At 38.1% G+C, this 11,225-nt stretch overlaps 1 protein-coding gene and 1 long non-coding RNA gene across 3 annotated transcripts in view; one reads left to right on the top strand and one right to left on the bottom strand.

The window, feature by feature from the left end:
- LOC146475766 (uncharacterized) overlaps positions 1–11,225 on the bottom strand; it is a 52,513-nt gene that overhangs the window by 29,102 nt on the left and 12,186 nt on the right. The gene's annotated exons all lie outside the window — the stretch shown is intronic.
- Positions 118–2,812, top strand: LOC146475768 (uncharacterized). 2 transcript variants are annotated; one of them, XR_014865836.1, is made up of 3 exons: positions 118–553; positions 585–694; positions 2,211–2,812. It is a non-coding gene; the product is annotated as an uncharacterized LOC146475768 (long non-coding RNA). The 2 variants fall into 2 exon arrangements; XR_014865835.1 differs by lacking the exon at positions 118–553 and having other exon boundaries at positions 580–694.

Raw genomic sequence — 11,225 nt, 5'->3', positions numbered from 1 at the left:
TAGTCAAATGCCCGGGGTTTGCCCGGGGGGGGGGGGGGGGGGATGTTGAAGTTTCGATTTGATCGGCGCATTATTAACAATAAAATTTACTAGTTGTTTGTTGTGACATCTTGTACATCTTAATACTGTTTCCTTCAGTGTTCTAAGTTGATAGACGCAATGTAGACATGTGTGTTTCTAAACAAATGCTTAAAAAATATGACTGTTACGACTTACAGTGTGCAGTTTACAGATTGTATTTGCATAAAAAAAACTAAATGCACGGTCCTACACTGAAACTCACTTGCAAAAACACTATTACTTACAAACTTTCTTTGATGAATCTCAACTCCATTTAATGCCAAAAAGAACAAAAATGCTTTGAATCATAATCTCTTCGACTTCCATGCATAATGTTAGCTTTTAAAATGAGCAAGAAAACGTGGAAAAACGTGGAATCACAGCAACACCGGCAGCCATCTTGGATTTCATTGAGACTGCGAAGACTGGGTACCATTTTGGTCAGCAGTTATGCCACTGCAGGCTCGGAGAAAGACCGTTTCACATTAGATTTGTCATTAGATTTCAGATTTCAGGGATTTCAGGCGGGATTCAAATCTATACAGCACACATTTCCTCTGGATTTTGCCTCTGCTACGCTAGAAAAATGATGGCTTCAAGTAGCAAACTGTGGACAACCACTTTTTAGAAAGAGGTAAGTTTCGACACCAATTATTTTGTGAAAGACTGCACGAAAATGTGCGATCGTCTAAGCGAATTATAGACAACGTGCATGCACATCTGCTTCTTGAAGATTATTGAGGTGGTCATTCCCTATTTAGTTTTTATATGAAGCTTTTGCAAACGTTGTTACGGAGTCATTCGTAGCCAGGTTAATATCATGACAGAGTTGGTATAAGCTGAAGACTTGAGTCATAGATCTTGATTTGGCGTGAAGATTAGTTTACGATCTTCGTGCATGGAGTGTACGACTGAAGGCAGCAACTAACAAAATTGTTACTGGTGAGAAGCTCACTGTAACATTGTCTAAAAAGTTAAAGGCATCTTAGTGGTCACTGTGATCACTCAGAAGAACTGATTAAAAGTGCACAATTTTCTGTTTGACGGTAGATTTTCATCTCGATCCTGTCTCCATTTTGTTGTCAAGGTTGTCAGACTCAAAACTGCAGCTTCAGCGTCAAGTCACCAAATCCTGCTCAATAAAGTCACTTGTAATTATGATAGTTGGAGTCTATTTTGACTGATTTAATTTTGTTGTGGATCATGACTTCTGCTACTTCTACTCGGCTAAATAAAAGTTTGTACATGTAACTTGCATAATGGCAGTATTTGATCAGTTTTTGATTTCATAGTTGAAAACAGCAAGCAATATAAAGGGAACACTAAGTAACAATCCTTTATTGTTTTTGATCAATGCAATCATTTTTTCTTATAATAGGCTTTAATGAACATGTCAAAGCTGCATTAAGAATGGTAATATTTCACACATTGTAAATGGTTCAGCCTACACTCTGGAATTTTTAATTGGCTCAGAGAAACTCTCAAAACATAAACTGAAAAGTGGCATTCATGTGTCACTTTAAAGCTGTTTAAGAGACAGTGATCTTAATTTTCAGTTCACACAATGATGATGTAATCCTGCTCTTCAGTGGGTTATGGCTTAATCCAGCTGCATGTACATTCCATCTCCAACATTTGAAAAACAATTGTTTTTAGTTGCTTCACTGAGTATCTCTTGTATGTTGGTGCCATTCTTTTCACTGAAAAGTTGAAAGACTCTGCTCCCAAACAGTATAAATTACTGGCCCACTGGCCTGAGTGGAAAGTCTACAACAACTCTCAATAGCTGTTGAAACGCTACTCCCCTTTCCTTTGGGTCAATGTTGTTTGAGCAAATTGGCATGCACATCGTCATTGCTTTCATTGGACTTTACTTAGGAGGAGGAAGAGGTAGGGAGACACTTGTAACAAACAGTGTTTCAACATTTTGATGCCAATAGTAAGCTGCTGTCAGCATTTGCTCAGAGGCAAATAGTAGATGGTGACTTGACCAATGGGGGCATACACTAAACCTTAGTTAATAAATTATTATTGTTCTAATATTGGTACATATGTACATGTAGCTTTTTTTAGCAAGGGAAATAGCGTAAAAAAAATGATATCTTGGTTTTTATTTTTGGTTTTAATTATTTTTCTTTTTTTCTCCACAGGGGCCGTACAGGATAATTTCAAGCTTTCATGTTTTCTTGCTTTTAACATGTAACTGGAAGGACTTATTGGCTTTTTTTGTTATGTTTTTTAATGTTATTTTTTTATTTTTATATATCTGTTTATTTTACACTAACACTAAAGAACATTATTGTACCAGTGGAAACCAAGCTCTTATTCATATGTACACTCTGTTAGGTTGCTTCTTTCTTGGGAAAATAATACTGGCAAATAATAAGTCTCAGGATTGTTGAGAAAGGCTTTAAAGCTGCCAGGTTAATTAAGTCAAATAGATTATTATAAGTGCTTCATTAATTGATGCAAATGAAAGAAAAAGTTACATGTAGAACTTTGTCCTAGTCTAGGGAACATTTGTTGGTAAAGGTTTGTTTCTGTCACTCTTTTGTGAATTACAATATATTAGAATAGTGCTGTTGATCTTGTGAGCATGCATCACAAGAACTTGAATACAATCTTATGCCTTGTAAAAAAAGCCATAATGGCATTGTAGATGAAAGTTTCCATGTTAACTTTGAAGATTGTTGTGATAAATTTATTTCACATGAATAGCTAAGATTTATCAATAAACGGTTATCACACTTACAGTTTTTCTTGTTGGTTATGGTTTGACAATGCCTCAGCCTTTGAATTGAAGTGCTAGAAGCATATCCAGGTATGTGTAGGTTTTGCATTTTAAGCAAGCTTTGATCAAACTCTCAGGAACACATGATTCTAGGTTATTTGAATGAACCATTGTAGGTCATTGCCAGAAATGTCAGGGCAATCCAAAGAAAATAAAAAATATATACACTCCACGGTTTTTTTCCCTATTTTGCAGCTTGCTTGGAAAACAAAATCAAATCTTGGCCCTTTTTGGTAAGATCGTGACAATTTCAAGATCTTGGTAAGAAACTTATAAGACCTTGCAAGATCTTGGTAAGAATCTTATATTAAAATCTTTTAAGATTTTGGTAGGAATCTTATAAGATCTTGTAAGATCTTTGAAAGAATCTTGTGAGATCTTGTAAGAGCTGAATAAGAATAAGAATCTTTTAATCATACAAGATATACGAATCTTTTGACAAGATCTTGTAAGGTTCTTGTAAAATTCTTATTTCTTATTAAGAATCTTGATAAGATTATTTAAGGATACTTAATGAGGATCTTTGCAAGATCTTAGGAGGATCTTTGCAAGATCTTGGGAGGATCTGCATGAGGATCTTAATAAAGATCTTCAAGGATCTTTGAAAAGATCCTCAAGGATCCTTCATTTTCTTGCCAAGATCCTCAAGGATCTTTAAGGATCCTCTAAGGATCTTCAAAAATCCTCAAGGATCTTTAAGGTGATTCCGTTGAATTGCATTGCGCATCCTTGCTGCGCATAATTTTTCGCGTCATTTAGCGCGCGCACGCACAACATTACGGGATTTCCTTGAGGTTAAGCTCTGCAGGAAAATAAATGGTCCTTTTCTTCTAAACGAGCACGGTGACCCCCATTTTTTAATGCATCAATTTAAATGTCATATGGTTGACCACTATATATCGTGATTTAAAGAAAAGTTAAATACTCTACTTTGAGATATTTTTATTTGAATGCTTTAAAAAGCACGTATTTAGGTAGTGCTGCTTACGTGCACACGCAGCAAAATCTTTAATTTCTTTCATAATCTTAATTCCAGTTCAATGAAAATAGTTTGTTGTGTAAGATTAAAGTAAATTTTGTTGAACTGCTTCGATATTTTAGTGCAAGAAATTAATTTTTCTAGAAATGATAGTCCCCTCTTCTGATTACTAGCGTTCCTAATATAAACCTCGTGGGTCATCTATTTACTATAATAGCCATCCAGGTTGCACAAAAACGAGCAAGGTGACCCCCATTTTTTATTGCATTTTTGTAATGCTCATAACATAGTCATGAACTGGACCAAGTCTTAGAAAATTTTTAATAGTCCTTCTTTTTCAGCGGAATCACCTTAAGGATCCTCTAAGGATCTTCAAAGATTCTTTAGGATCTTTGAAAGATCTTGGGAGGATCCTCAAAGATCCTTGAGGATCTTTGCAAGATCTTAGGAGGATCCTTAAAGATTCTTGAGGATCTTTGAAAGATCTTGGGAGGATCCTTAAAGATTCTTGAGGATCTTTGAAAGATCTTTTTGGATCTTTGAAGATCCTTAGAGGATCCTTAAAGATCCTTGAGGATCTTTGAAGATCCTAAGAGGATCCTTAAAGATCATTGAGGATCTTGGCAAGAAAATGAAGGATCCTTGAGGATCTTTTCAAAGATCCTTGAAGATCTTTATTAAGATCCTCATAAAGATCCTCATGCAGATCTTTAAGGATCCTTAAAGATCCTTGAAAGATTTTCACCAGGGTGGCCTTCCATTTTCACGCATTCCGTGAAAACGACGACTGAAATGCAACTTTTCCTGACACGTTTGTTTTCTCGTGTGGACAACTGGAAAAGGAAAAAAAAGTTCCCTTTTTGGAGACCATTTTCATTGGATACCTGTGTATGATAGACAAGAACACAAAAAAAAACGTCTGCACTTTCAAACGAGAACGGATACTTGAGGACCGACAAATACGATTAAAAAATGCTATGTGTGGATAGAATATTTTTAAACAACGAAAAAGCTTTGCAATTCCAAAACAAAACAAAACGGATACGATGGATTGGCCTTCCGTCTTCATGTTTCTGGTGTACGGTCAGCAAAAACACAACTTTTTCAAACACGTTTGCCAGAGTGGAATTTCTAAAACGGTGTGGATGATTGAGGTAGCACGGTAAGAAAGTTTAGGCTTTCACTTTCATGAGAGAGCTTAGGCAACAGGATAACAAGATATTATATTTATAGCGATGAGGTTACATGTGAACAACTTTGTATCGCTCTGCCTAGGTCTGGTTTGTGAATGTTTCATGACAAGAAAATTGCTCCTTTTCCAACAAGAATTTTTGACAGCATGACACTTAATTGAATGCAAACAAAAAATTCTAATAAGATGTAAAGACGCTTCTGGATGACTGAACCTGTTTGCCATGAAAAGGTCAGTGGGGAATTCAGACCTTTTGGAGGTAACATGACACCTAGGTGGCTAATTAATTAACTTTTATTCAAGAAAATTAATATATTTCTCAATATCTTGTGAAAATTTTCAGATTTCATTTTTCTGCTTTAAGAAATTATTAAATTAATTGACTAACAATTTTTAATTTGGCTGCAAAAAGGCATTTTTTGATAAATTAAAGTACAGTAGCCCCACAAACCTAATAGGAATAGCCTTTACAGATATTAAACCTGCTTAAATTATGATATTAAATGAGTCAGTAAGGAAAAAATCAAAAGACTATTACACACTGTTTATAAGCAAAAAAGCAAAATTTTCTTAACATTCATTAATTTTGGAACATGATTTTAATTTAAGCAAAGATCAATTACATGTACAAAAAGTGTTTAATATTTTACCTCATATTGTGTGTTCCGAGCCTTATGTTAAGGCCTTTCAATACAAGGTCCTTAACTCTTCATACAGTGTATGTAATTACTATACACTTACACCAGATTACATAAGAAAGGATTTATTACAGGACAATAAATGTTCCTTTTGTAAATCTGAACCGGAAACCCTGTTACACCTTCTTTTCGACTGCATATACTCGAAACTTTTTTGGAAAGATTTTGAATTTTATTTTTATTCTTTATCAAAAGAATTCTTTCATCTCATGATCAGTTGACAAGATGTATAAATATGTATTATTTACCTTCAGAATGCCACTTACTGTGCTCTTTAATTTTCACTGATATTTAATACGTAACTTGTAGTTTTAATAAATAACAGGGAAGGGAGATAAATGCGCGTGGTATTGTTTAATAGTAAGAAACGTGAGTATTGCAAGTTATGTTTTACTTAGAATAAACTTGCAATGGAAAAAAAAAAAAGTCAGGCTCACCTAATCCCTGTGTTAACTGCTCTTTGCAGGCCTTGTACTCCTCAACGGAAATGGTGGTTTTGAGTTTCAGCTCACTAAGACCAAGCTCTTTTAAAACTTCTGCTGTTACAAGTGTTTCTTGGACAACTTTGTTTAGGTGGCTACTTTGGTAATCTTCCCACAGTCCCTCAAGCACTTGCGATGAAATGCATGAAACTGTTATTATCAGACTTCCTAGTCTGCTGTCCTCAACATCAACACCGAGCTTTTTTCTTAAGTATTCTACCAGTGATTTGAAAGCATTCTTAAATGATAAGATGACATGCCATATATCAACATTGTCAGGAGAGGAAATCTGCTGATTTGTTTGTGAGCCTGCTGCTTCTTCTGCCTGCAGTTGTTCTGGTGATATAGGTATGCACACACTGCCAGTCTGTTGTCCAGCTTCTTCTAGGTGTGAGGCAGTGGGTAATTGGCCTGAGTTACCAAATGATTCACACTGTTTAGACTTAATTTCATTAAGGATATCAATGATGACATTCATTTGTTGCTGCTGCTTGATATCCTGTTTCTCCAACATATCTTTAAGATCCATGTCTTTCTTGTACCAAGACTGAAGTTCCGCCAGGGATTGCGCTGAATCTGGTCAGTCATGTCCAATACTCTCAACTAGATTCCAGTGGACAAAACCTGGTTTCCGATGGAGTCCAGTCGCACAATAAAACCGGAAGTACAGTCGACTTCACTTGGGTCACCGGAATTCTGGTCATGAGATGAAACCGGAAGTGTAAACAAAACAATTGGGAGGGTTGGAAAGTCGTCCGATGGAGTCCATCGGAACCATTGGAAATACATCGATTCCGATGGAGTCCATCGGATCCATTGGAAATAATCGATTCCGATGGAATCTCCGGAAGTCTAGTCGTGCCATGAGCCAAAACTAGCACGCTACACATGTAACATAACTCGTTCTTAAAGCCGTGAGTCGATACAAGCACGCTACCGTGTAACATAACTCGTTCTTAAAGCCGTGAGTCGATACAAGCACGCTACACATGTAACATAACTCGTTTTTAAAGCCGTGAGTCGATACAAGCACGCTACACATGTCACATAACTCGTTCTTAAAGCCGTGAGTCGATACATGCACGCTTTACATGTAACGTAACTCGTTCTTAAGACCATGGGCCGATACAAGCACGCTATACACATAACATCACTCGTTCTTAAAGCCCTAAGTCGAGACGAGCAGCGGCGCTACACATGCATGTAACATATAACTCGTTCTTAAAGCTCTGAGTCGGTATAAGCACGCTTTACATGTAACATAACTTGTGTTTTAAGCCCTAATTGGAGACTAGAACGCAACACATACGTAACATAAGTCTTTCTTAAAGTGATGAATCGAAACGAGCACGTCGGTATGACTTTACTCGTTCTCAATTCATGAAACCATACAAGCACGCTACGTGCATGAATTTAAAGCCCTGTGTCCCCCGAGCCCGAAGTTGAGACTGGCAGTTACGCTCCACATAAGCTGAGTCGAATTATCATGCTACACATGTCAAATAAGTCCTATTTAAAGTTCATGACTGGTTTGCCGATGATCGGTAAGGGTACAAATTCAAGGGCGGTTGTTAACACAGAGGGTTTCGATGGGTGTCCCTTTTTTATTTACCAGTTTCGATTCTTTGGATACTGACATCGGTATGCAAATCGTGAATAGTCCTTTCTCCCTCGGGCGGCCATGCATGTAGAAGTCTCAAGAGAAATAAAAAGCCTTGTTTTGACTGCAAAGGTTGCGGGAGCATGGGTACCGATATCGACATGCGCACGCACTCTTTGGTTGCCATCAAAGATCAAAAAGTGCATCGATTTATTATAAAATCAGCCATTTTGTTAGTCACCATAACAACAGCGTATCAAAAAGAACGGGGTCAGGTAGCGATAGACAAGCACTGACAGCACTAAACATGCCAGGGTATTTGGAAAATTACGCTGGTTTCTCTAGTCTACTTTTTGTCATAAATGCCATAGGAGATATTTTCAAGGTCGGCCGATTCCTTTCAAATTCCTAGCACAGATTACCTTTCGGATAAGATTAAAAAATATTCCCTTTTAAAAAGAACTGACTTATTTTCATGCGATTTTGACCACCCCCCTTGTTTCTGGCTAATTTGCATAAGAAAATAACTTCAGATTTAGGGTAACTTGCGTAAGTTATTTCACCTACGTCTTACCGCTTTTTAGCGTTCTTACGATTTATATAAAATGTTTGACATTCAATAAAAACACATGTACAAGATGAATGATTTAGGATATATTTTATGTCTTTGGTTAATGTGCAAATGTTCGTCTGGTGTGGCTTTTGGAGGATTCGAAAATTTTAAGCTCTTTTCAAAAAACATTGTCTAGCATCTGCGTGGATAGAATTTTAACGAAAAGCGGTGTTTGCACAGTTTAGCCATCCATGTTTAATGTTTAGCAAAAGTTAGATTGGAAACTCCAAATTCTTTCGCACAATTGGGCATTTCAGTCGGCCTAAATCGGGAAAATCAGAATACATTTTCCCGCCATTTTTTTTTTACCGACTGAGCGAATAATTTCAATTCCTGTTGTCGTTTTGTCACGTCATGTAATTTGAGCCAGTGTTTTCACTGAACAGCACGTAAACAAAGTAGTCGAATGCTTTTGAAAACATGAGTATTTTAGTGAGCTGTTCTTTTCATTCTCAGGACTCTCCTTGTGACCAAGTCGGTATAGGAAATACTATTATACCATTAGCAGCGTGTACAAGAGATGTCAAACCTCTACTGAAAACCATCGGCGCTAGCGGTCGAAGTTTTGTTAGCGAAGATCTCCTCATTCCAAATCGTGCTGGCTACTTCCGTGTGACTCCTGAACAGAAGTCCATCTGCAGTACACTCGGTTAATCTGTGCAAGGCTCACTTTAGCGTTGTAACGAATACCAGAATATAATAAGTCACTAGAAACCAAAATCCTACTGAAGACGAATGACACCATCATTCCCAACCGATACCCGTTATCCATGATCTAAAATGTGCGTATGCTTTACGACATGAACTACGCCGCGCCGAGGACCAGCGTGTGATCAATCTACACTGGCCGCATCAAGTGATGCCACAATTTTACATATACCCCATCTTCACGACCTCTTACGCCACTCTTCATTGCAACAGACTCTCGTTTGCCTCACTTAGCTGAAAACAAGAGACAACATACCATGCATCGTCCGAGCGGCCTCGCGGCGAGCTCATTACCACCTCTGATACTAAGAATCTATTCGTGTCTCAGTCTCTCACGAATGAAGATATTTACTTTTCCAGTAGCATCTATTCGTGTCCAATGGAGCCGATGGACTTAATCGGAACGACTTTCAACCCCCTCGTACAACACGAGTGCAAATTATTTTTAAGTCTCTTACGAATAGAAAATATGCTTTTCCGATGGAATCTATTTGTGTCCGATGGATCCCATGGACTCCATCGGAACGACTTTCAACCCCCTCGTACACATAAGTGGAGATGTGGAAATTATTCTAAGTTTCTCACGAATAGAAAATATGCTTTTCCAGTGGAATCTATTCGAATCCGATGGATCCGATGGACTCCATCGGAACGACTTTCAACCCCCTCGTACAACATGAGTGCAAATCACGAATAGAAAATATGCTTTTCCAGTGGAATCTATTCGTGTCCGATGGATCCGATGGACTCCATCGGAACGACTTTCAACCCCCCCGTACACATAAGTGGAAATGTGGAAATTATTCTAAGTCTCTCACGAATAGAAAATATGCTTTTCCAGTGGAATCTATTCGAATCCGATGGATCCGATGGACTCCATCGGAACGACTTTCAACCCCCACGTACAACATGAGTGCAAATCACGAATAGAAAATATGCTTTTCCAGTGGAATCTATTCGTGTCCGATGGATCCGATGGACTCCATCGGAACGACTTTCAACCCCCACGTACAACATGAATGCAATCACGAATAGAAAATATGCTTTTCCAGTGGAATCTATTCGAATCCGATGGATCCGATAGACTCCATCGGAACGACTTTCAACCCCCACGTACAACATGAATGAAATCACGAACAGAAAATATGCTTTTCCAGTGGAATCTATTCGTGTCCGATGGATCCGATGGACTCCATCGGAACGACTTTCAACCCCCTCGTACAGCACGCGTGGAAAGTATTCTAAGTATCTCACGAATAGAAAATATGCTTTTCCAGTGGAGTCTATTCGTGTCCGATGGATCCGATGGACTCCTTCGGAACGACTTTCAACCCCCTCGTACAACATAAGTGCAAATCACGAATAGAAAATATGCTTTTCCACTGGAATCTATTCGTGTCCAATGGATCCGATGGACTCCATCGGAACTTCTTTCAACCCCCTCGTACAAACATGAGTGGGAATTTTTCTAAGTCTCTCACGAATAGAAAATATAGTTTTCCAGTGGAATCTATTCGTGTCCAATGGATCCGATGGACTCCATCGGAACGACTTTCAACCCCCACATACAACATGAGTGCAAATTATTCTAAGTCACTAATGAATAGAGAATATACTTTTCCAGTGGAATCTATTCGTGTCCAATGGATCACCTACTCTTGGAAAGACTTTTCACCAATAGACTTCCGGTTTTCCGATGGAAAGCATGGGGATACGACTGGAATCTATTTGACAGTATTGGACAACCCTCAATCTGGTGTTAAAGGATCATGTCGAAACTTGTCAATTGACTTTTTCCACTCATCTTTCTTTGCAACACTCAAGCTTCCAGCAATTCTCAACAAAGCCGCACTGATTTCTCTCCAAAGGTGAACAAACTCGGTATCAGAAATCTCCACGTTCTTGCTATGGCCATAAACCTCATTGCGATAAAATTTAATGCGCGCCAAGTCTGCTTCAGGAGAAAGGTCTGTGCTGTTTGGCAAATTGTCCCAGCCAGTGAAAGGTGGGGTGAGGTTGCAAATGTTTCTGAACAGTTTCAAAATCAGTGTAATGTCAAATTCAGTCGAGTTTCCATACACTCCTGGGGATGGGTAGAGAAG

Source organism: Pavona decussata, unplaced genomic scaffold (genome assembly GCF_977016875.1).
Source record: "Pavona decussata unplaced genomic scaffold, jaPavDecu1.1 SCAFFOLD_83, whole genome shotgun sequence".
NCBI lineage: Eukaryota > Metazoa > Cnidaria > Anthozoa > Scleractinia > Agariciidae > Pavona > Pavona decussata.
This window is presented reverse-complemented; position numbering and strand designations above follow the sequence as displayed.